Here is a 24,276-nt window from a genome sequence, read left to right as displayed (position 1 = left end):
AAGCAGGAAATGAATTTCAAAAGTTCGCGGGGCTTTTCCTATCTACCTGGCCAGTGCATCAGAGTTCAGAATGCTGTCCAGAGCGGTCACAGTGGTGCACTGTGGGATACCGCCCGGAGGCCAATACCGTCGATTTGCGGCCACACTAACCCTATTCCGAGATGTTAATCCCGATATTAGCGCTACTCCTCTCGTCGGGGAGGAGTACAGAAACCGATTTAAAGAGCCATTAAAATCGATATAAGGTGCCTCCTAGTGTGGATGGGTGTGGCGTTAAATCGGTTTTACGCTCCTAAAACCGGTTTAAACGCCTAGTGTAGACCAGGCTTTAGTCATGTGACGCTGTTGCAATACTGTAACAATTCAGTGTGGTAGTGAGCTATATGACTTTCTAGGAGACTGCCAGCTCTTTTATAGGTCCCTTCATTTACCCCCCTATCTTTTTGCCTTAGCCCTCAAATGGCCAAATCGGTAGCCATCATCTAGACTTTTTCTTCATCTGTTGCTCTAGTATGAGAGATGTACTGAGCTGTTTTATATACTCTGTATTATGGAGCAAATTCTTGCCCCACTGAAGTAAAGGCAGAAATCCCATTGACTTCACTAGAACAGGAGTCTGCCCTAAGTGCAGGCTTGCTATGGTCTTCCTGGTGCTGTCATTCTTTTACTTTATTTATCAGAAAATGTTGTTCACATTCTCATCTTCTTGCACAGGGATAAATGCTAATGGGAAACACACACCGAAATTGAGATAATTTACCTCTAAATTGTTAACAGCTTTCAAGCTGGAATACACAATGGGTATGTTTGGGTGGAAAGATCTCTCTCACCAGTGAGCCGTAGGTATCTGATACTTAATAAAATTCCACTCATATAGGCATGCTGTTGAAAACGGCTACTGTCATTTAGTTTCCCAAACAAATGGGCATACAAACAATTTATGTTTTGTTGTGGTCTTAGAAACAGACCAGATTCTGCTGCTGTTAGATTGCACAAGTGGCAATGCTGCACATGCAGGTTTGCAGCTTTATGACACAGCTTTAGATATTCTCATAGCCATGCTCCAGAAACAGGTCCTGGATGGGTGGTAACACACGCCCTCTTCGGAGGTCACCATGAGTGGGATGATACACCCTTTCCCCCCACCTCTTTCACATACAACATGATGTGTGTGCCTTAGGCTCAGAGGCAAACATAGATGACACTCCTGCCTCTAGGCCTTATAGACTCCAGACATTGGTGGGTTTGCAGCAAACACACAAACATAAGAAAAGGGGCTTTATGACTGGCAGTAAAGAAAAGGTGTGAATAGGTGCAAAGGTTTATGCCACCAGTGGCATAAATTCCTGCCACTCTTTTGATGTCAGTGCAGTTGTATCAGCTGTCACAAACTGTGAATTTAAGCCAAAATCCTAGGGGCCCAGTCTGACTCCCACTGAAGACAATAGAAATTTTCCATTGACTTTAATGGGAGCAAGATCAGGTGCAGTAGCTTTTAAATAAACCCCTCTGGCCAGGCAGTATCCCAATATGATATCCCTGCATCAACTTACCATTGTCCCTCAGTTCTGGTACCCAAGATGCTGACCCTTTTCCCTCAGCTGTTGCCTCCTGACTTCTCCATAGGTTTTGACTGTTCGGCCTAACATACCCTACTTGCAGCAGCTGGGCTGCCTTCCCTCTGCCTAGCTCTACATAAAACCATCTCGTGGTGGGCCTATTCCACCCCACCACAGAACTGTTCATCTCATTCCACAGAGTTCCTTTCCTCTTTCTGAGTATTGCACCAGCTTGTGGTCACTTCCCCAGTCTTACACCGGCTGCTCCATCTGCCCGCAGGCTTAACCAGCTACTACCTATCAGGCCCTGTAGCCTGGCCTCATCTCTGCAACTGAGCTTCCAGGCCACTGCTTCCAGTCACCTGCTCATACAGTGCCTTCTCTCTGTCTTCTCCAAATCACTTTTCCTGTTCACTAGAGACATCACATTGCCTCCTATTGGCCAGCTAGTCACTTGAGTCCCTCCTCCTCCTTATCTGACTTGTAAAGACTCATCATCACCTTCTCTGCTGACAGATTTGATCAATGTCAGGTTTCATTTTTCACTCTGCAAGAATAACATATGCCTTAGAGCACATGTTGGAAACTGGAATGTCCATTCTGCAGGATCGTCCAACCTTTCACAAGTTGTTTTTGCTCCAAATTGGAATGAAAAGCCAAAATTTCCTGAAAAATTAAATTCTGAAAAAAATTAATTTGAAACTACTGAAATGTTTCCTTTCAATAATGTCAGATTGTTTTGTTTCAATAATGTCAAATGCTTTGTTTTTAGAATGTTGAAACAATAATATAAAATATTACATATATTATATTGTATTATATTAAATATAAACATGCAATATGTTACCATTAACATTTTACTATAATATTAAAGTCAAAATATAATGAATCAAAATGTTAAAGTTTAAATTAAATATTTTTACCTTATCAAAATGAAACAAGAAAGTCAAAAAGGATTTATTTTGACTTTCTCCCATCAAAAATGTCTTTGAAATCGGCACATACCTATGACAATTTTTATTTTGATTAACTGCATTTTCCAACAGAAAACTATTCCATCAAAAAAAATTCATCTCCTATGTGTCTGACGTGTATAAATCGACAAAGTTTCTAAGTACAACTTTGATCACAGACAATCGCAATCTCTTCACGAGTCCTTGCCCTCTAGACCATCCTAAAGGAGTGTGGGTATCCAATAATAAACCCAAAGGTTTATTAACCCTACCTGATATTTATCTCTAGTCATTCCTGAGAGTTTCCTGTGAGTTTAAGATCATTCATTTCAATGGACAGTAGCACCCTAGAAAGTCAAGCCTTCGACAGATAAGAATTGGGACAAAATACAACATGGTTTTACAAAAGGTAGATTATGCCAAACCAACCTGATCTCCTTCTTTGAAAAGGTAACATTGTTTAGAGAAAGGAAATGCAGTGGATCTAATTTACCTTGATTTCAGTAAGGCATTTGACACAGTTCCACATGGGGAATTATTAGCTAAATTGGAAAAGATGGGGATCAATATGAAAATTGAAAAGGTGGATAAGGAACTGGTTAAAGGGGAGACTACAATGGGTCATATTGAAAGGTCAGGCTGGAAGGAGGTTACTAGTGGAGTTCCTAAGGGATCGGTTTGGGGACCAATCTTGTTTAATCTTTTTATTACTGACCGTGGCACAGAAAGTGGGAATGTGCTAATAAAGTTTGCAGATGACACGAAGCTGGGAGGTATTGCTAACACAGAGAAGGACCGGGATATCCTACAGGAAGATCTGGATGACCTTGTAAACTGGAGTAATAGTAATAGGATGAAATTTAATGGTGAAAATCACAAGCTCATGCATTTAGGGATTAATAACAAGAATTTGTGTTATAAATTCAGGACACATCAGTTGGAAGTAACAGAGGAGGAGAAGGATCTCGGAGTATTGGTTGATCACAGGATGACTATGAGCCGCCAATGTGATATGACCGTTAAAAAAGCTAATGGAGTCTTGGGATGCATCAGGAGAGGTATTTCCAGTAAAGATAAGGAGGTGTTAATACCATTATACAAGACACTGGTGAGACCTAATCTGGAATACTGTGTGCAATTCTGGTCTCCCATGTTTAAGCAGGATGAATTCAAACTGGAACAGGTAAAGAGAACTGCTACTAGGATGATCCAAGGAATGGAAAATCTGTCTTATGAAAAGAGACTCGAAGAGCTTGGCTTGTTTAGCCTAACCAAAAGAAGGCTGAGGGGAGATATGATTGCTCTCTATAAATATATCAGAAGGATAAATACCAGGGAGGGAGAAGAATTATTTAAGCTCAGTACCAATGTGGACACAAGAACAAATGGATATAAACTGGACATTAGGAAGTTTAGACTTGGAATTAGACGACGGTTTCTAACCATTAGAGGAGTGAAGTTCTGGAACCGCCTTCCAAGGGGAGCAGTGGGGGCAAAAGACATATCTGGCTTCAAGACTAAGCTTGAAAAGTTTATGGAAGGGATGGTATGATGGGATAGCCTAATTTTGGCAATTAATTGATCTTTGATTATTAGTGGTAAATATGCCCAATGGCCTGTGATGGGATGTTAGATGGGGTGGGATCTGAGTTACTACAGAGAATTCTTTCCTGGGTGTCTGGCTGGTGAGTCTTGCCCACATGCTCAGGGTTTAGCTGATCACCATATTTGGGGTTGGGAAGGAATTTTCCTCCAGGGCAGATTGGCAGAGGCCCTGGAGGTTTTTCGCCTTCCTTCCTCTGCAGCGTGGTGCATGGGTCACTTGCTGGAGGATTCTCTGCACCTTGAGGTCTTTAAACCACAATTTGAGGACTCCAATAACTCAGACATAGGTTAGGGGTTTGTTACAGGAGTGGGTGAGTGAGATTCTGTGGCCTGCATTATGCAGGTCAGACTAGATGATCATAATGGTCCCTTCTGAACTTAAAGTCTATGAGTCTATAATTCACATATAGAAAATCGTGGAGAGGCTGAGTACCTCAAGCTATTTGGTAACTAGAGCAGTTCATGGAGCAACAACTCCAGTTCTTTATCTCAGCAGCATGCTAATAAAATACACGTATAGACTTTGATCCTGCCAAGTGCAGGTGTGAAGAATTGCATGTTTAAGTACATGGTAAAAAGGGATGTGCAGGAAAGGTTGCAGAGGGGAGCCAGATCCTGTGTTAATAAGAGCACTGCTTCATGGCCACCAGATTACATCTAGTAGCAGGAGGGTCAAAAGGAAAAAGTGCTACTAGCTGGTTTTACCCAGGGCTGAACATAGCCCAAGGTCTTCCAATAAGGAGAAACCATCAGAACACAAAAAGGCTAATAAAAATCAAAGTTAGCTCTGATGCTCATTTACAACTAACACGGAACATGTGCTTAGTTAAACTATCCCTATCACACATTTTCTCCAGCAAATAAGAAATATTTTTCCAAACACTCTGATGTACATTTTGCAAAAGTTCAATGCTAGTGTAAACATATTTTCACTCCTCCCATATATTTAAACCCTTTCCTTATTTTGGATTCTTGATTCATAATTCTGCTAATAATATAATTGCTTCATTTGCCGTTAACATATTTACACAAAGCCAGTACCAAAGAGTTCAGGCACTTCATGTGAAGGAGAAGCATTTCGTTCCTACACTTATTCCAGCATTCCTCATTTTTCCAGCTCATTTCACTCCTTTACTCCTGTTTTATGCATATTGAACTCCAATCTCATCTTAGCTGTGCCACCACAGTTACACTACGTCTAACTTGAAAAATACATTTTAGCTTACAGTCTTTTCATTTACGCAATCCTTCAAGTCTTTTTTTTTTTTTGGCAAGTATCCTACTCATAAACTCCAAGCACTGATCTTATTGTCTCCTGCCCCTCCTCCCAGCATTTAGAAATACATGATTTTGAGGCACCTGTTTGCACACGAATGCTCGTTGTTTTCCAGGATTACAGTGAAACCTGTCTTTGAACTAATTTTTTCTCTTGATTGATCGCTGCTGCAATGTGTCTGCAGTATAGCTCTCCAACGTATATATTTCAAGCACTGACTGCCCCGCACCTATTCTGCAGATAGACTTGATTAATGTAAGGCTTTATTTTTCAGTCAGCAAGAATTACATGTATCTAAAACATGGTTTCTAAATGCATTTCTGACCACAAGGAATCCAGCTCTTCTAGCAAGGGTCCAACTGTAGAAATCAAACCCTCTGGTACAGCTTGATAAAACATACTTTTTTTAAAATGCAGGGTTCTTGACAGCTAGCTTTCCTTTGGCTGTCCATACGTTATCACAAAATTGTCTCCGTCAGGGGCTGTGTGCACTCCACCCTTAGCAAGGAGTCCCATGCGGCGGGGGAGGAGGGAAATGCCCACCCTGTTCCAAAGGGAGTGTGTGGAGGGCAGGGTTTAGAACAAGGCCTCACTAAGAAAGTGCTTTAAGGGGGATCAGACTCTGCTCTGGGTATGGGCCTCTACCTACCGGGCCAAAGGGCACTGAGGGTGGGAGACTCTGAGCTCAGGCTGCTTTGGTCTCATGGGACTGTTGTAGTTCCCTGTAGAACCAGGTGCAGATGTTGGGCATTAACCCCTTTGGGGGGCTGGAATAAAACTTTGCTCAGTAGCTACTCCTGTGCTGTGACTTGCTGTAGGAATTCCAAAGACACCCAGACCCTGGCCCCACTGCTCCCAAAGTCCCCTCTTCAGACATCAGTAACTGTATGTCCATCAGATATTATTAAAGCAGCATTCAAAACCTAATTTTCATAAAGCAAGGGTGCTGACAGGCTCACTGTATGCTTGTTTACAGTGGCGGTGGCTGTAGGGTACACGTAAAGCAGGATGCATCCACACTGCAATGAAAGGCTCCGGCAGAGGGGAGGCAGCCCTGTTGCTGGAGCCCTTCCCAGCTGCTTCCCCCTGCCAGAGCCTCTCTCTGCAGTGGCTGGGGGGCACAGCAGGGCACTATACTGCTAACAATGGCAGGGTAGACGAGGGAGGCACTGCTTGGACATATAGAGCACTGTGTAGGGTACATACCATAAGGTTCTGTCTTTACTTTACTCACCTAAGTCATGCCTCACCGCTTACCCTGCTATTTACACCTGTGCTAGTGGGGAATGCAGTGTCAGTACTCTACACGCTGCCATAAGTGTAGACATAGTCACAACGTGGCCCACTTCTTAATAGAGAGAGTGTCTTGAGGATCACCCTCCCTCCCATTCACAGTGGCATAGACCAGCTCCCATCCCAATCACAACTGCATAACATCCCTCTGGCAATTGCTCCGGGAGAGAAGTAACATTAGAAAAGTCCTTAACGTATTCGTAGCTGTCTTGGATACAAAGCTAGCATCTGGAAACAAAAAAAAAAAAAAAGGAGGCAGCTGCATATAACCAGTCAGCTCTCCATGGTCTCTTCTGCGGACCATTGGCATCTACAGACTACAGTTTGGGAATTAGTGCCATAAGGCAAGGCTCATGTGTAATTTTTGAGTGCATTTACTGCAGTAGTGTATGTAAATTGGTCATTTGCACGTGACATTAATTTAAACCTATTTGTGCACATAAATGCCTGATTTGTGCATACAGTTGTGACATTTGCACATACAAAAGTGGGTACCCAATTTATGACTGCATGGATGTGCCTGGATCTCAGGTTTCACTTTATGACTATCAGGCCCTCAGAACTTTTAGTCCCTTATTATTCATGATGTTTCAGATTGTTCAGGGATGGTTAAAGACTGAATAAAACTGGTTCCACCAAAACACCTTTTTGTCTCTTTTCCTTCACTCCATTTAAAGAGAGTTTTCCTCCCATCTTTCCTTTCCTCACTCCATCAGACTCTCTTCCTCCCAGGCAGGGGTGGCTCTAGCTTTTTTGCCGCCCCAAGCATGGCAGTCAGGCAGCCTTTGGCAGCTTGCCTGCGGGAGATCCCCGGTCCCGCCGAATCCAGGAACCTCCCGCAGGCAAGCCGCCGAAGGCTGCCTGACTGCCACCCTTGCAGGGACCGGCAGGACACCCCCCGCGGCTTGCCGCCCCAGGCACGCGCTTGGAGCGCTGGTGCCTTCAGCCGCTGCTGCTCTCAGATCCCACATGAACTTGTGTCATCCTCATGTTCCTGATTTTCCCTTCAAATGATCCAGACCAAACCTGTCACCCAATTCCTGAGGACAGCCTAAAATGAACAGAGTATAGTTGCAGTCAGCCATGTGCTATATCACCACCTGCTGGTCTGCCTTCAATTCACCAGTGAGCCAAGCCCCTTTGTCTGCAGGACCCAGAATCCAAGGGCCTTGTCTTAATTTACCACTTAGTATTTTAAAGACTGCACTAGCCACTAGCCAGTCAGTAACATACTCACAGCTTTTTCCAGATAACACACTTATCTTTTATGCTTTCTGGCACCATTATTAGTCCCCTTTTCTCTACAGGAGCCTTAGTAAGTCTTTGTATGTAGCCAAAATAGCTTTTTTATTCTGCTTCCTCTTTCTAGTAAAACATTGTTCTGAAAAGTAATGGGTGCAATATATCTTGTCTTACAGTTTTTGTCTTGCTACAATGTTTTCGTTGGGACTATTTTGATAGAGAAATAGAACTTTAAAGTGGTAAGATAAAACTCTTCCTGAGGATTACATTATTTAAGTACTGGAGAATTACTGAGTTAATCAAGGAGTCAGTGGGTATTGATCAACATCAGGGGACTCAGCTGTAGGGATATGTCTGCACAGATATTGCTGCCTGAGATCCTAAAAGAAAGAATGTGGTTAGTTTAAACCAGAGAGGAGTCTACTGGTTTAGCAATTACTTACATATCTCAGAACATGATCTGGGAGTGGCTGGTGGAATCACTGTTGCAGGGAAGTGGGCAGGAGCTGATGGCTCCTGGAGAGAGTGGTAATTTTCCTGCTCCGTACTTTGGCCTTGTACCTAAAAAAATGCATGGCTTGAGGACACCTAACCTAAGGTCAGCATAATTTCCAGTATTAAACAGTTGCAGCTGTTGCGGATTTCCTAATTCCAATTTACAGGAGGCTGTGAAATTGCTTGTTTAAATTCATGAAGATCCAGGAATTAAAATGTAGATTTAAAAAACTGTAAAAATTGCACTGGACTGTACAGACTAAAACTGTGATTTTGTGTATTTCAGTGGAATTACAACAGGACTGTCCTTGTATTACGATGTGTTTCCCATTGCTTTTAAACAGAATCACACATACAGAAGGACCCAGGAATAAAGAAAAATAAGAGAAACATGTATTCTTTCAAGGCTGACCTATTTTGTTCAGGTCATCCTCAATTACTTCTTGTTGGCCAGACAAGCAAACCTGTTATTTGACAATGCACCATGATCCAAGATAATAAACTTTATCATGCTAGGGTCATGAGAAAATGGCCAAGGGTACAGTTTGCTAACCTTCACCAGATAATTTTTCACAGTTATCATCTAAGCTCTGTAAAAGCACAAAAGATATCTTATCTTGGAGCTCAGTTTATTATAAAGGTGTGGGTGAGAATCCCTATAAAAGCACTTACTAAGTAACTGTTGCGTGTTCTTCAGCACAGAAAGTCAAATCAGTAAGACATCTTTTTGATGCTGTAAGACTCAGGAATAAAAGGACAGTCTCCTACAGGAGAGTAGCACATTATTTATCATTCCACTCTGCTTCTACCTTCCTTACCACCCACCTGCTCTCTCCATAAAAAAGGCTTCACTGCTTCATTTGCTATTTTCTAATTTTTATTTTTTTACACATTAGTTACTCCAGATTAAAAATATTCCACATAATGTTACTTGAAAACAGAGATGAGCCTAAGCCAAGAAGTTCAGATCTACATCCAAATTTTCTCATCATTTTGCAATGTTTCAATTCAGGATTTTGATCTGGGGCTAGATAGGAAATTTTGACTCATCTCTGAATGTCCCAAAAGTTCATAGGTGTCAAATTAGAGTTTTCGATTCAGACCCATCTCTGACTTGAAATACTAACTATCCTCAGTTTCATTATGGACAAAATAGTAAGCTACATTCACATTCACTTCTAGGGTAACTCCATAAACTTCAATATTGATATACTCTGCTTGCTTCTGTCTTTCTCTGAATGTTCTTGATAGTCCGAGATTTTGTTGCCCACAACATCATGTGTTTTAAATAGAGACCAATCGACCTCAGGGATATTTACTGCTAAATTGAAGTGTAGCCTGGCAATAAAGTTCTACACTCTCTTGGAATAGAATAGCAAAACTCCTGGGCCAGATTCTCTAACTCTAAGGCATCTTTACATCACTCTAGCAGTCACCCTTTTCACTGCTTGCACATCTGTTAATATACATGAAAACCAGGCCCATTGAATCATTTTTTCAGACCTTGTAAGTATTGTTGAAGAGCCAAAATTAGCATGGCAAAGTTCATGGCTGGCTGAAATTAAAGCAGGAAATTGTTAATGAAGAGTTATATGCTGAGTGTTCTTCACAGTTCTGCTGTTCTCTACAAGCACATGGCACATACGTATTATAGTCATTATTAGTATGGTGATAGTATAACACCGTCAGCGGCAGGCGGGATCGAACCTGGGACCTCTGGAGTTTAGCGCATGAGCCTTTATAGCCTGAGCTAAAAACCAACTGGCTGTTATAGCTAAGGCTGTAGAGCAGACTCATTTTTACCTCTCTCTCTAAGTGGTCTTGGTGCCACTAGATAGGACAGAACACGACACCCACGAGGTGTGTGGGTTACAATAGCACCCAAGGGTCTCAGTCAGGATTAAGGCTCCATTGTGCTGTGTACTGTACAAACATAGAAGAGAGAGAATCCTTGCCCTGAAGACTGGCTACAAAGTGTAAGTAAAGAGGCCAGTGCTCTGAGGCACTGAGCTCCCTCCACTTCCATCAAGGTAAATGCGAGTTGGGGATGCTCAGCCCTTCACAGGAGGCACGCAGCACCTCATTTTGGTACAATAGTACAGCATCGGATCATTTATGGCTCCTTATGTCACTGCAGTTTCACAATCTGGGTTAATTCTTCTTAAAGGGTCGCTTCTATCTGTATGGGCTACTCCCTTGTTGTAACAGACTTTTCAGTAGTGTAGGAAACCAGTGGAGGTTTCAGTTACTCTTGTATCAATTTTTGTATCATGGAAGCTCATAATTCTGCTCTATAGTGAGCTTGAAACAAGCTCTCTGCAGCTACAATATTTTGTGGCGCCGTAGCTGGCATTACCAAGACGGCTTGGATTGCGTGAATTTACCATTGACTGTAGACTTCCTGGATGTACTGCTTATTTGATTCAGTGCTGCTGCACAGACAACCATGGTTTTCACGTATTTCCTGTTTAGATTTGGCGATGATAAATAATTAATTCTGAGAGTCTATGGCAAGCATTTTCCTTATGTTCATGAAAATTGTCAGGGAGACCACTGCAAATGTGCACAGTAATTGGTAGCTAGATGCCTAACTATCTGGTCTGCAGTAGAGTGACCAGATAGCAAGTGTGAAAAATTGAGACGGCAGTGGGGGCATGGTAATAGGCACCTGTATCAGAAAAAGCCCAAAATATCAGAACTGTCCCTATAAAATCAGGACATCTGGTCACCCTAATCTGCATACGCAAATCCAAGCTTCCTAAGCAAACAAATACTTATGCCCCCAAATAGGTGCGGGTTGAGAGTGCTCAGCAGTTTGCAGGAGGCACTTGACATCTCTCCGTATCAGGCCTTAAAATACTTCTGAAATTTCCCCTCTCAGAAGCAGTTAACTTTATACAATCCTTAGCTCCAAATCATCCTGTGGCTGGAGTTGATAATTTAAGTCCTTAAGTGACAAGTTTTCAAATGACCTCAGGCCTGCGCTTCTAAACTTACATATAGTTTTTGGTTTCAGAGGGGTAACCGTGTTAGTCTGTATCAGCAAAACCAATGAGGAGTCCTTGTGGCACCTTAGAGACTAAAAAATTTATTTGGGCATAAACTTTCGTGGGCTATAACCCACTTATCAGCTGCATGGAGTGAAAAATACAGTAGGCAGGTATAAATATACAGCACATGAAAAGATGGGATTTGCCTTACCAAGTGTGGGGTCAGTGCTAATGAGGCCACATCAATCAAGATGGATGTGAAATGGACATATTTTGAGACAGATATGTATGGTTGCTGCCCAGGATTGGATCAGACTGAATGCCATTCCCGACAGTTGACAAGAAGGTGTGAGTATGAACAGAAGGAACATTACTTTTTGTAGTGACCCAGCCACTCCCAGTCTTTATTTATGCCTAATTTGATGGTGTCAAGTTTGCAAATTAATTCTAGTTCTGTAGTTTCTCATTGAAGTCTGTTTTTGAAGTTTATTTATTGTTGACGAATGGCCACTTTTAAGTCTGTTATTGAGTGTCCAGGGAGATTGATGTGCTCTCCTACTGGTTTTTGAATGTTACAGTTCTTCATATCTGATGTGTCCATTTATTCTTTTGCTTAGAGACTGTCCAGTTTGGCCAATGTACATGGCAGAGGGGCATTGGTGACACATGATGGCATATATCACATTGGTAGATGTGCAGGTGAATGAGCCCCTGATGGTTTGGCTCATGTGGTTAGGTCCTATGATGGTGTCCCTTGAATAGATATGTGAACAGAGTTGGCAACAGAGCTTGTTGCAGGGATTGGCTCCTGGGTTAGTGTTTCTGCTGTATAGTGTGTAGTTGCTGGTAAGTATTTGCTTCAGGTTGGGGGGCTGTCTGTAAGCGAGGACTGGCCTGTCTTCCAAGGTCTGTGAGAGTGAGGGATTGTCCTTCAGGATAGGTTGTAGATCCTTGATGATGCACTGGGGAGGTTTTAGTTGGGGGCTGTAGGTGATGGCTAGTGGTGTTCTGTTACTTTCTTTGTTAGGCCTGTCCTGTAGTAGGTGACTTCTGGGTACCCTTCTGGCTCTGTCAGTCTGTTTCTTCACTTCCCCAGGTGGGTGCTGTTGTTTTAAGAATGCTTGATAGAGCTCCTGTAGGTGTTCGTCTCTGTCTGAGGGATTGGAGCAAATGCAGTTGTATCTTCGGGCTTGGCTGTAGACAATGGATCATGTGATGTGGTCTGGATGAAAGTTGGAGGCATGTAGGTAAGTATAGTGGTCAAGAGGTTTCCAGTATATGGTGGTGATTATGTGACCATTGCTTATTTGCACTAGTGTCCAGGAAGCGGATCTCTTATCGTTTTGGGGCATCTAAGTATTTGTGAACCCAGAACACCTAGGTTTGTGCATGCTGATGAGGTTGTTAGATACTTAACTATGTAGACAAAGGGATTTTCATTTAGGACCTGATCCAAAGCCCAGGGACATCAATGAGAGTATTTTCTTTGACATCAATGAGCTGTGGATAAGACCAATCATCACAAAATCTAAACTGGAAGTAAGTGGAAAGCCATGGTTGTTTGTGCTGTGACACAGTGATGAGTTGGCAGTATATCCAGGAACTCCATAGCCAATGGTAAATACAAGCAATCCGAGGCATCTCAGTAATGCCAGCTACAGCTCAATAAAACAATTACAGAGAGACAGCTGTACTGTTTCAAACTCACTATCACTTATAGAACAGAATCACACCATGAACTTCAGTGATAAGAAAAGCGATAAAACAGCAGCGAAAATCACCAACAGTTCATGGTGCCACAGGAAAGTGTGTGTCTCTCTAATATCCTGGGACCGACATGGCTTCAGCTACACTGCATACAAGAGTATAACACAGACAGAGGGAAGTGACGGTTTAGAGAGAATGAACGTAGACTTGTGAAACTGCAGTTTGCCATAAGTGGAGAAACCTAGGTTAATTTCAAGAACAGACTAAAGTTCTTTCTGCCAAATTTACACCTGAGGCCTCATTCCCCACTGCCTTGCTCCTTGTGTAGTCATTTAGACCTAGCATTTAAATACATGCTTACCTTTAAGCACACAAGTTGTTCCACTGAAGTCTACTTATTTGCTTAAAGGTAAGTACACACGTAAGTGCTTTATTGGCTCAGGGCTCAGCACCTAGCAGAACTGAGCCCTAAACCAGCCAAATGTGCAAACTGTGGAAGTGATGTCTAGGTTAGGGTGCTAGCAAAAAGGACCGGAGACTCACAAAAGTAGCTGTGCAAAAAAGGTGCTCTCTGATTGAATCAACTGAAGCATTTAATCTGGTCCAGTTCTGTGCAGCAACCATATGTATCTGCCTCAAAATATGTCCATTTCACAATGCAAAATAAACAAACAAACAAAAAACAGCTTAAATATCTTAACAGTATATGCCAGCAAATGTATTCTCAATATGAAATTTTTTTGGGTGTTATTTTGTTCAATTGCTACTGAAGATAGATTCATTTTTTTAAAAACCTCAGTGCAATGAATTATCGTTTGTCTTGAGACACCCACTGATTCGTACTGAAGTAAATCTGCACTTGAACCACACACCTGGGCATCATCTGACCCAAAACAAACTGGCAATCTTTGTATTTATATCCTGCTGCAGTCAACCTGAAGGAGCACCATCTGGTGAAAGAAAGTACAAAATAGCCGTGAAATGGAGGAGAATTTTTTTTTTTAATGCAGCAGTCAATAATCCTGAAAATGATCACATTAGGTGGAAAAAAGGAGGTCTTTAGGGCAGCATCCTAGCATGTGTATGCTCATGCACTGAGCCATGGAAGAGCCCTATCTCTGTCACCTCTTCATTTTCTACAGTAAACATACATACATATGCCACAGTATATTTTTTCATCTACTCATTTAAAAAAAAATTGGTTATCTTAATTGTAATTCCTTTTCATTTATCTGCATTTTATTTCAATTCTATTCTAGCTACTGGTCTGGATAGATTATACTTAATGGCTTTCCCTGTTATATTTTTCAGGTTTTCATTTTTTATAATCCTTTGTTTTGTTTTTCCTTCTCATTTTGACTCAACTCCCTTTTCAAGTTTTAATCCCCTGGGCCTGATTCTCTACAGCCTTGCAACTTGGGTGACTATTTACAGCTGTGCAAAGTGAGTAGAGAGTAACCCAATGAAAAGTTACACTTTACAACTTCTGTTGCTTTTCTTACCAACCCTCATGTTCCACTGCACTTAATCAAATGTGTAAAATAACAGAATCTGAGTTGGAATAAAAGTGGATTTTTTTTAAACACAATGGTAACATCTTAAAATCTGAATGTAGACAGGGAAAGTCATAGTTTTAACACATTTTAGCTGAATGAGGTGAACCCCTAGGTGAGGGAGAGAAAAATGAAGATATACATGTAAGACAGAACTATATGATCTCAGATAAGATTTTAAAGGAGAAATACAGCTCATATACTCATACTCCACCCACAATACTAATGGCTATACATATGAATCATTTTACATGTATATGATTACCTGATCTACTCATATGGGCAATATCTAGTCAGTATTTTCTTCTCTAGCTAGAACAAAAACTAGTACGAATACCTTGATCCTACTTGTGTTCTGACTCCTGTAAATAAGGCGTGGCTGCAGTGAAGTCATTGAGATTACACCAGTATAAATGTGTTCTTAGAACAGACTCAGACTTCTTATGTACAGCTACCATACAGTGGCAACAGGAGGTGATGACAATTCATACAGCTGATAGTGGTCCCCAAAATGTTCTTCCTCGGTCTTTCTCCCGCCTCTTCTCTCTAAGCACCAAAAGGCTGGGATCACCAGGCAAACCTGCACACATTACAATGAAGCCATCAAACTGGTATGGATGAATGCAAATTTGTAACCAAACCAATAAACTTTTTCATCAATTGAGTATCAGAGGGGTAGCCGTGTTAGTCTGGATCTGTAAAAGCAGCAAAGAGTCCTGTGGCACCTTATAGACTAACAGACGTATTGGAGCATGAGCTTTCGTGGCTGAATACCCACTTCGTCAGATGCATCCACGATATTCAGCCACGAAAGCTCATGCTCCAATACGTCTGTTAGTCTATAACATGCCACAGGACTCTTTGCTGCTTCATTAATTGATGCACTCTGGATAAACCTTACATCAGGTCAGATAGATAAAGTCCACAAAAGGAAAAATTAGATTAGTCTGTGAACCAATTTTGATATTTGATATTCCATCTGTTCTATTTGCATTGGCTAAAGACTCTGTCCACTCAGGCAATTTCTAATGGTTATCAAAGTGAATGTAACTCTAAATGTTACAATTTATTTTATGGCCTATTTTTCATTTGTCTGAAAAAGCAAGGATGCCCCCTTTTGACAACTTTAAATGTTTTCCATATAATACCAGGAGAGAGAGCAGTAGGTATATTTTCCTTAAAAAAAAACAATTTTGTTTGCTTAGCAAACATTCTATTCCCCAGCAGATTAGGGTTTAATCTCCAGATTTCTGAAAACCATATGGAGAACTTTGCCAGTTAAGATGCACATAAAGAGGAGATTGTCTACAATTACTTGTGGCTGGAAAGACAAAAGACATGTTGGGAGATAGAGCATCCTCTGATTAATAGATAATGGACCAATGCTGCTCTGGTATATCTATGTATCAGAGGGGTAGCCCTGTTAGTCCACCTTACAAGTGGAGAACCAGTGTTGACAAAGTCAATTCAGTCAGGGTGGATGTGGTCCACTCCCAATAATTGATCAGGAGGTGTCAATACCAAGAGAGGGAAAATTGCTTTTGTAGTGAGTCGGCCACTCCCAGTCCCTATTCAAGCCCAAATTGATGGCGTTAAATTTGCAAATGAATTGTAGCTCTGCAGTTTCTCTTTGAAGTCTGTTTTTGAAGTTTTTTTGTTGAAGGATGGCTACTTGTAAATCTGTTATTGAATGGCCAGGGAGATTGAAGTGTTCTCCTACTGGCTTTTGTAGGTTACCATTCTTGATGTCTGATTTGTGTCCATTTATTCTTTTATGTAGAAACTGTCCGGTTTGGCCAATGCACATGGCAGATGGGAATTTCTGGCACATGATGACATATATCACATTAGTTGATGTGCAGGTGAATGGGAAGCAGATTTAAAGCAAATAAAAGGAAGTTCTTCACATAGTGCACAGTCAACTTGTGGAACTCCTTGCCTGAGGAGGTTGTGAGGGCTAGGACTATAACAGGGTATAAAAGAGAATTGGATAAATTCATGGAGGTTAAGTCCATTAATGGCTATTAGCCAGGATGGGTAAGGAATTGTGTCCCTAGCCTCTGTTTGTCAGAGGGTGGTGATGGATGGCAGGAGAGAGATCACCTGATCATTACCTGTTAGGTTCACTCTCTCTGGGGCACCTGGCATTGGCCACTGTCGGTAGACAGGATACTGGGCTGGACAGACCTTTGGTCTGACCCAGTATAGCCATTCTTATGTTCTTAATGATCCCCTGATGGTGTGGCTGATGTGGTTAGGTTCTCTGATGGTGTCACTAAAGTACATATGGGGACAAAGTAGGCAACGGGGTTTGTTACAGGAATTGGTTCCTGGGTTAGTGTTTCTGTGGCATGGTGTGTAGTTGCTGGTGAGTATTTGCTTCAGGTTGAGGGGGGCGAGGACTGGCCTGCCTCCCAAGGTCTGAGAGAGTGAGGGATCGTTTTCCAGGACAGGTTGTAGATCATTGATGATGTGCTGGAGAGGTTTTATCTGGGGGCTGTACGTGATGGCCAGAGGTGTTTTGTTATTTTCCTTGTTGGGCCTGTCCTCTAGTAGGTGACTTCTGGATACCCATCTCACTCTGTCAATCTGTTTCCTCACTTCCCTAGGTGGGTATTGTAGTTTTAAGAATGCATTATAAAGATCTTGTAGGTGTTTGTCTCTGTCTGAGAGCCTGGAGCAAATTCGGTTGTAACTTAGGGCTTGGCTGTAGACAATGGATCATGTGATGTGTCCTGGATGGAAGTTGGAGGCATGTAGGTAAGTATAGCGGTCAATAGGTTTCCAGTATAGGGTGGTGTTTATGTGACCATCACTTATCTGCACTGTAGTGTCCAGGAAGTGGATCTCTTGTGCGGACTGATCCAGACTGAGGTTGATGGTGGGGTGGAAATTGTTGAAATCCAGGTGGAATTCTTCAAGGGCCTCCTTCCTGTGGGTCCATATGATGAAGATGTCCTCAATGTAGCGCAAGTAGAGGAGGGGTGCTAGGGGATTAGAACTGAGGAAGCGTTGTTCTAAGTCAACCATAAAAATGTTGGCATACTGTGGGGCCATGCGGGTACCCATAGCAGTGCTACTGACTTGAAGGTATAAGTTGTCCCCAAATCTGAAATATTTGTGGGTTAGGACAAAGTCACAAAGCTCAGCCACCAGGTGTGCTGTGGCCTCATCAGGGATATTGTTCCTGACAGCTTGTAGTCCATCCTCATGTGGAATACTGGTGTAAAGAGCTTCTACATCCATGGTGGCCAGGATGGTGTTTTCAGGAAGATCACCAATGTATTGTAGTGTCCTCAGGAAGTCGGTGATGTCTTGAAGATAGCTAGGAGTGGTGGTTGTGTAGGGTCTGAGGAGAGAGTCCAAATAGCCAGATAATCCTGCTGTAAGAGTGCCAGTGCCTGAGATGATGGGGCGTCCAGGATTTCCAGGTTTATCGATCTTGGGTAGCAGATAGAATACCCCTGACCGGGGCTCTAAGGATGTGTCTGTGTATATTTGTTCCTGTGCTGTAGAAGGGAGTTTCTTGAGCAGATGGTGTAGTTTGTTTGATACTCCTCAGTGGGATTGGAGGATAGTGGCCTGTAGAATGTGGTGTTGGAGAGTTGTTTGGCAGCCTCCTGTTCATAATCTGACCTGTTCATGACAACACAGCACCTCCTTTGTCAGCCCCTTTGATTATAATGTCAGAGTTGTTTCTGAGGCTGTGGATGGCGTTGTGTTCTGTGCAGCTGAGGTTATGGGGCAAGTGATGCTGTTTGTTCATAATTTCAGCCTGTGCACGTCTGTGGAAGCACTCTCTGTAGAAGTCCAGTCTGTCACTTTGACCGTCAGGAGGCGTCCACACAGAATTCTTCTTCTTGTAGTGTTGGTAGGAGGGTTCCTATGGGTCAGTGCACTGTTCAGTGGTGTGTTGAAAATATTCCTCAAGTTGGAGACGGCGAAAGTAGGCTTCCAGATCACTGCAGAACTATATCATATTCGTGGGGATGGTGAGGCAGAAAGAGAGTCCCCAAGATAGGACTGACTCTTCTGCCAGGATAAGTGTGTGGTTGGATAGATTAATAATATTGTTGGGTGAGTTAAGGGTACCACTGTTGTAGCCCCTGTGGCATGTAGAAGTTTAGATAGTTTACTGTCCTTTTTCCTCTGTAGAGAAGTAAAGTGTGCATTGTAAATGATTTGTCAGGTTTTCGTAAAGTCCAGCCATTTGGAAGTTTGTGTGGAAGGCTGGTTTTGTATAAGAGTCTCCAGTTTTGAGAGCTCATTTTTTATCTTCTCCTGTTTGCTGTACAGGATGCAGATCAGGTGGTTCCTCAGTTTCTTTGAGAGTGTGTGGCACAATCTCTCACCATAGTCAGTGTAGTATGTCGATTGCAATGGATTTTTTACCTTCAGTCCATTTAGTATGATGTCCATCTGTTTGCACTTGGAGAGGAAGATGATGTCTGTCTGTATCTGTGCGAGTTTTTTCATGAAGTTGATGGATTTCCAGTTCATATGGCTAAATTCAGTGCCTTGCATGGTGCCAAGTATCAGAGGGGTAGCCATCTTAGTCTGTATCCACAAAAACAACATCAGAGGACCTAACCACATCAGCCACACCATCAGGGGTTCATTCACCTGCACATCTACTAATGTGATATATGCCATCATGTGCCAGAAATACCCATCTGCCATGTGCATTGGCCAAACCGGACAGTCTCTACATAAAAGAATAAATGGACACAAATCAGACATCAGGAATGGTAACCTACAAAAGCCAGTAGGAGAACACTTCAATCTCCCTGGACATTCAATAACAGATTTACAAGTATCAGAGGGGTAGCCGTGTTAGTCTGGATCTGTAAAAGTGGCCAAGAGTTCTGTGGCACCTTATAGACTAACAAACATATTGGAGCATGAGCTTTCATGGGTGAATACCCACTTCATCGGATGCAAGATTTAAAAGTAGCCATCCTTCAACAAAAAACTTCAAAAACAGATTTCAAAGAGAAACTGTAGAGCTACAATTCATTTGCAAATTTAACACCATTAATTTGGGCTTGAATAGGGCCTGGGAGTGGCTGGCTCACTACAAAAGCAATTTTCCCTCTCTTGGTATTGACACCTCCTGATCAATTATTGGGAGTGGACCACATCCACCCTGACTGAATTGACTTTGTCAACACTTGTAAAGTAACCCCCTTCTCTTCATGTGTCAGTATATTTATGCCTGCATCTGTAATGTTCACTCCATGTATCTGAAGAAGTGGGTTTTTTACCCACAAAAGCTGATGCCCAAATAAATCTGTTAATCTTTAAGGTGACACCAGACTCCTCCTTGTTTTTCTGGTATATCTATGTAAATTCTGTTCTTAGTTACACAGCTGGTTGTCTACAATGGAGTTATTGGGTCAAATAAATGTAGCTCCCTCTTCACCTATACAAGGTGTAATGAAACATCTGAAGGAGCTACTCCAGCATCTCCATCAAAGCTTGTAGCATTTGTACTGTTGATGATTAAGAGTGAAAGCTGTGGACTGCTTCGGGTCCAAATATGAGGACACTTAAAAGCTGTTTTACACCTTTGAAATTTTCATGATATTGAACCTAGTTTATAATCACTGTTGTCAGATGCTACCGGTGTGGTGCTCTGCTCTGTTCAATGTTGATATCAATCGGCTGCGTGCGTGTGTTCCCTCTGTGTGCTGCCCCAGCTCTGCGCAGATAGCTGACACAGCAGACCCCGAGAGAACCCCCAATGACCACAGACTCTAGTAAGGTAAGAAGGCACGTCGGCTAGATTTATTATTGAAGACAGAAACAGTCTCCAGCTCCCTGGCAAACGAAGTCCAAGGTGCAGCTAGCCAGTACATATGTGCTCCCTGGCAATGGACTCAGCTCAGTCAGTGGCGGGACTATCCTCTGCCCCCTAGGCTGGACAAAGACACTGCCCCAGGGATGCATTCTTATACACAGGTACAAACAAGTTACACATCTCTCCTGACGTATGGAGGTGCAACCCTTCTATGTAGCAAGGTACAACCCCTTTACGTAGTAAGGTGCCGCCTTTCACCTTGTACATGTTGGTTCGAACAAAACAACTCTATCCATTATATTACCCTTTTGGCCCTGTCATTGGGATGGGTCAGTCTGTTCCTTATTATCTGTGTGGAGTGTACAAGTATGCAAATGTTCTGATATCTGGTGTCCAGTACCTTTTAGGTACGTCTCTTTTTGCAGCATCAGCCCTTTCCTTGCCAGCTTCTGTGAGCAGGGCCTGCCTCTGGCTCACAGCTTAACTTTGCTTTATGTTAGCAAAGTCTTGACCATTACCTTAGTTCAGGCCTTAGGCCTCAAACCAGGCCTCTGATACCAAGGTTTATATCTCAGGGCCTCCTCTTACTACAATCACAATTGAATATATACTGAATCTGAAGCCAATTTTGAACACAAATCTCTGCAAAGTTCAAGTCCATTCAACCCCTCTCCAAAAAACAGAATATTTGTGAGAAGCCTTGTAATATTGCTTGAGGCTTAATAGGGTATGGACTTGCCCACGTCCATAACTGTTTCTCCAGGGGAGACCACAGTATCTAGGGTACTTTTGCCATCCCTTCCTGCTCCTACCGTGCATCCATCATCTCTTCTAGGCCCATGCTATCAGGGGCTAGTATAACTCCCATTGTTCCCCAGGATTGAACCAATTTCATTTAAACAAACCCTCCGTACAAGGCTCACAGGACTGCAACTTAGTTTTCCAGCTAAGACTCATGGAAATTGTCCTAAATAAATGAACACAAATTATAACAAACTTAGTGACTTTCATCCAGAAGAATTCCAAAGAGATTTACAAAGTGATTACAAAGTAGTTTGTTCAGAACCTCACACCTACCATCCTGAACCCTAGTCAGGAGTCCCTGGGTTCTGTTCACAATCCCAGCTCTACCACTGTTGTGTACCCCTGAGGCAAGTCAATTCATCTCTCTGTTCCAGTTTCCCCACTTGTAAAATGAGGTTAATTATACTTACCTTCCTTTGTAAACCACATTAAGATCTATGGATAAAAAACACTATATCAGAACTAAGTATTATTGTATATTACCTCTAGAGAAAATTCAACCACTTCTAGAGAAAAACACAGCAGCTGTTTAACAACGTGTAGCAACACTACACAACCATTTTATGATAGAAAGTGCAGAATCCTTTGGCCAATTGAAATAAAGGGAATTGTAGGCCAGCAGAATGGAATAACTGAAACTAGACTTTGGTCAGTCACTAGGGCTAACATCCCTACAGTTTTTTACTTCAGTTTCACATCTACTTGGCCTCCATACACAGCAGTAATTCATCATTACTGATCCTGTTCACTGATCCTGAAGTTCTTACTCTACCCTTACTCAGTCCTACCTCAGGCAAAGTCAATGAGACTTTTGCCTGAATAACTAAGGAAGGATTGCAGGAGTTGGCCCATTATTTATTATTTTTTATCTAGATCCTTAAGAGTCCATATCACACACCGCAACTGCATGCAGCCAGCCAGGGGAGAACTCCCCAAGCACAGGCCCATTCATTAGGCCTGCCATGGGCAGCATGCTGGGTGCAGAGCCAGGAGGGCGGTAGGAGGTGTGCAGTGCTACATACATCCTGATGGGGGCTGAAGCAGCCCCCATGGCAGACCAGAATTGGGAGGGTCCAAAGTTGCCTTGAGGCTCCCAAAAGGTGTATCACAAAATCTAATTCTATACTTTTTATCCTAAAGAAATGAAGTCTACTTTTGCAATACTTGATAGAGTGAAAAATAACTTCACTGTCGCTTTCTGGCTTTTTAATTTCAGGTCAATAAGTGGGTTTCCTGGGCCAGCAATTCCACCTACAATATTGTTTTTGAGGTGCATTGTGGCATTCACCAGGGTCACTATGACCTGTTTCAACCCAGTTACTACATTTTCAAAGAGTTGCATGGCTATTTAGCCACACACATCCCATTAAAGTCAAATTGACTTAGATCAAAAAATCATTGTGTGTCTAATTACCCGTGCGCTCCCAGAGAAATTGTAAGAGACTATATTTACGTTATAGTCTCACTTTTCCCTTAACGGAGCCAAAGATTTATCAACCCATTTCTTTCTTGAGCAAACTAAGGCCTGGTGTACACTACAATTTTAGGTCAAATTTAGCAGCACTACCTCAATTTAAGTCTGGACCCATCCACACAACGAGGCCCTTTTTTTCGACTTAAAGGGCTCTTTAAATCGATTTCTTTACTCCATCTCTGACGAGGGGATTAGCGCTGAAATCGGCCTTGCCGGGTTGAATTTGGGGTAGTGTGGACGCAATTCAACGGTATTGGCCTCTGGGAGCTATCCCAGAGTGCTCCATTGTGACCGCTCTGGACAGCACTCTCAACTCAGATGCGCTGGCCAGGTAGCTAGGAAAAGGCCCGCAAACTTTTGAATCTCATTTCCTGTTTGGCCAGCATGGCAAGGTGCAGGTGAGTGCAGATCTCATCAGCAAAGGTGACCATGATGGAGTCCCAGGATCGCAAAAGAGCTCCAGCATGGACCTAATGGGAGGTACGGGATCTGCTTGCCATATGGGGAGACGAATCCGTGCTAGCTGAGCTCCATTCCAGTAAACGAAATGCCAAAACATTAGAAAAAGTCTCAAAGGGCATGAGCAGCAAAGAATCCTGTGGCACCTTATAGACTAACAGACGTTTTGCAGCATGAGCTTTCGTGGGTGAATACCCACTTCTTCGGATGCAAGCATGAGCTTTCGTGGGTGAATACTCACTTCTTCAGATGCAAGGCTGCTTGCATCCGAAGAAGTGGGTATTCACCCACGGAAGCTCATGCTGCAAAACGTCTGTTAGTCTATAAGGTGCCACAGGATTCTTTGCTGCTTCTACAGAACCAGACTAACACGGCTACCCCTCTGATACTCAAAGGGCATGAAGGACAGAGGCCATAATAGGGACGCAAAGCAGTGCCACGTGAAAATTAAGGAGCTAAGGCAAGCCTACCAAAAAACCAGAGAGGCAAACGGCCGCTCCAGATCAGAGCCCTGAACATGCCGCTTCTATGATGAGCTGCATGCCATGCTAGGGGGTGCAGCCACCACTACCCCAACCCTGTGCTTTGACTCCGTCAATGGAGAATCACGCAACAGGGAAGCGGGTTTTGGGGACGAGGAAGATGATGATGAAGAGATTGAAGATAGCTCACAGCAAGGAAGCGGGGAAACCGGTTTCTCCGCTTCCCCCAACAGCAAAGATATGTTTTTCACACTGGACCTGGAGCCAATAACCCCCGGACCCACCCAAGGCGGGCTCCCGGACCCTGAAGGTGGAAAAGGGACCTCTGGTGAGTGTACCTTTGTAAATATTACACATGGTTTAAAAGCAAGTGTGTTTAATGATTAATTTGCCCTAGCATTCGCAGCCAATACAGCTACTGGAAAAAAGTCTTAACGTGTATGGGGATGGAGCGGAAATCCTCCAGGGACATCTCCATAAAGCTCTCCTGGATGTACTCCCAAAGCCTTTGCAAAAGGTTTCTGGGGAGGGTGGCCTTATTCTGTCCACCATAGTAGGACACTTTACCACGCCAGGCCAGTAGC

The 24,276-nt window shown here is 42.7% G+C and overlaps 1 long non-coding RNA gene across 2 annotated transcripts in view; it reads right to left on the bottom strand.

Annotated features, from left to right (window-relative positions):
- Nucleotides 1-24,276, bottom strand: part of LOC120402028 — an 88,264-nt gene that overhangs the window by 31,974 nt on the left and 32,014 nt on the right. The window contains exons 2-3 of one of the 2 annotated variants that reach the window (XR_005596918.1): nucleotides 15,011-15,253; nucleotides 8,372-8,489 (exon numbers count right to left, since the gene is read on the bottom strand). This is a non-coding gene — a long non-coding RNA (uncharacterized LOC120402028). The remainder of the gene's footprint in view (nucleotides 1-8,371; nucleotides 8,490-15,010; nucleotides 15,254-24,276) is intronic. The other variant, XR_005596917.1, reaches the window with a different exon arrangement.

Source organism: Mauremys reevesii, linkage group 3 (genome assembly GCF_016161935.1).
Source record: "Mauremys reevesii isolate NIE-2019 linkage group 3, ASM1616193v1, whole genome shotgun sequence".
Lineage (NCBI taxonomy): Eukaryota > Metazoa > Chordata > Testudines > Geoemydidae > Mauremys > Mauremys reevesii.
This window is presented reverse-complemented; position numbering and strand designations above follow the sequence as displayed.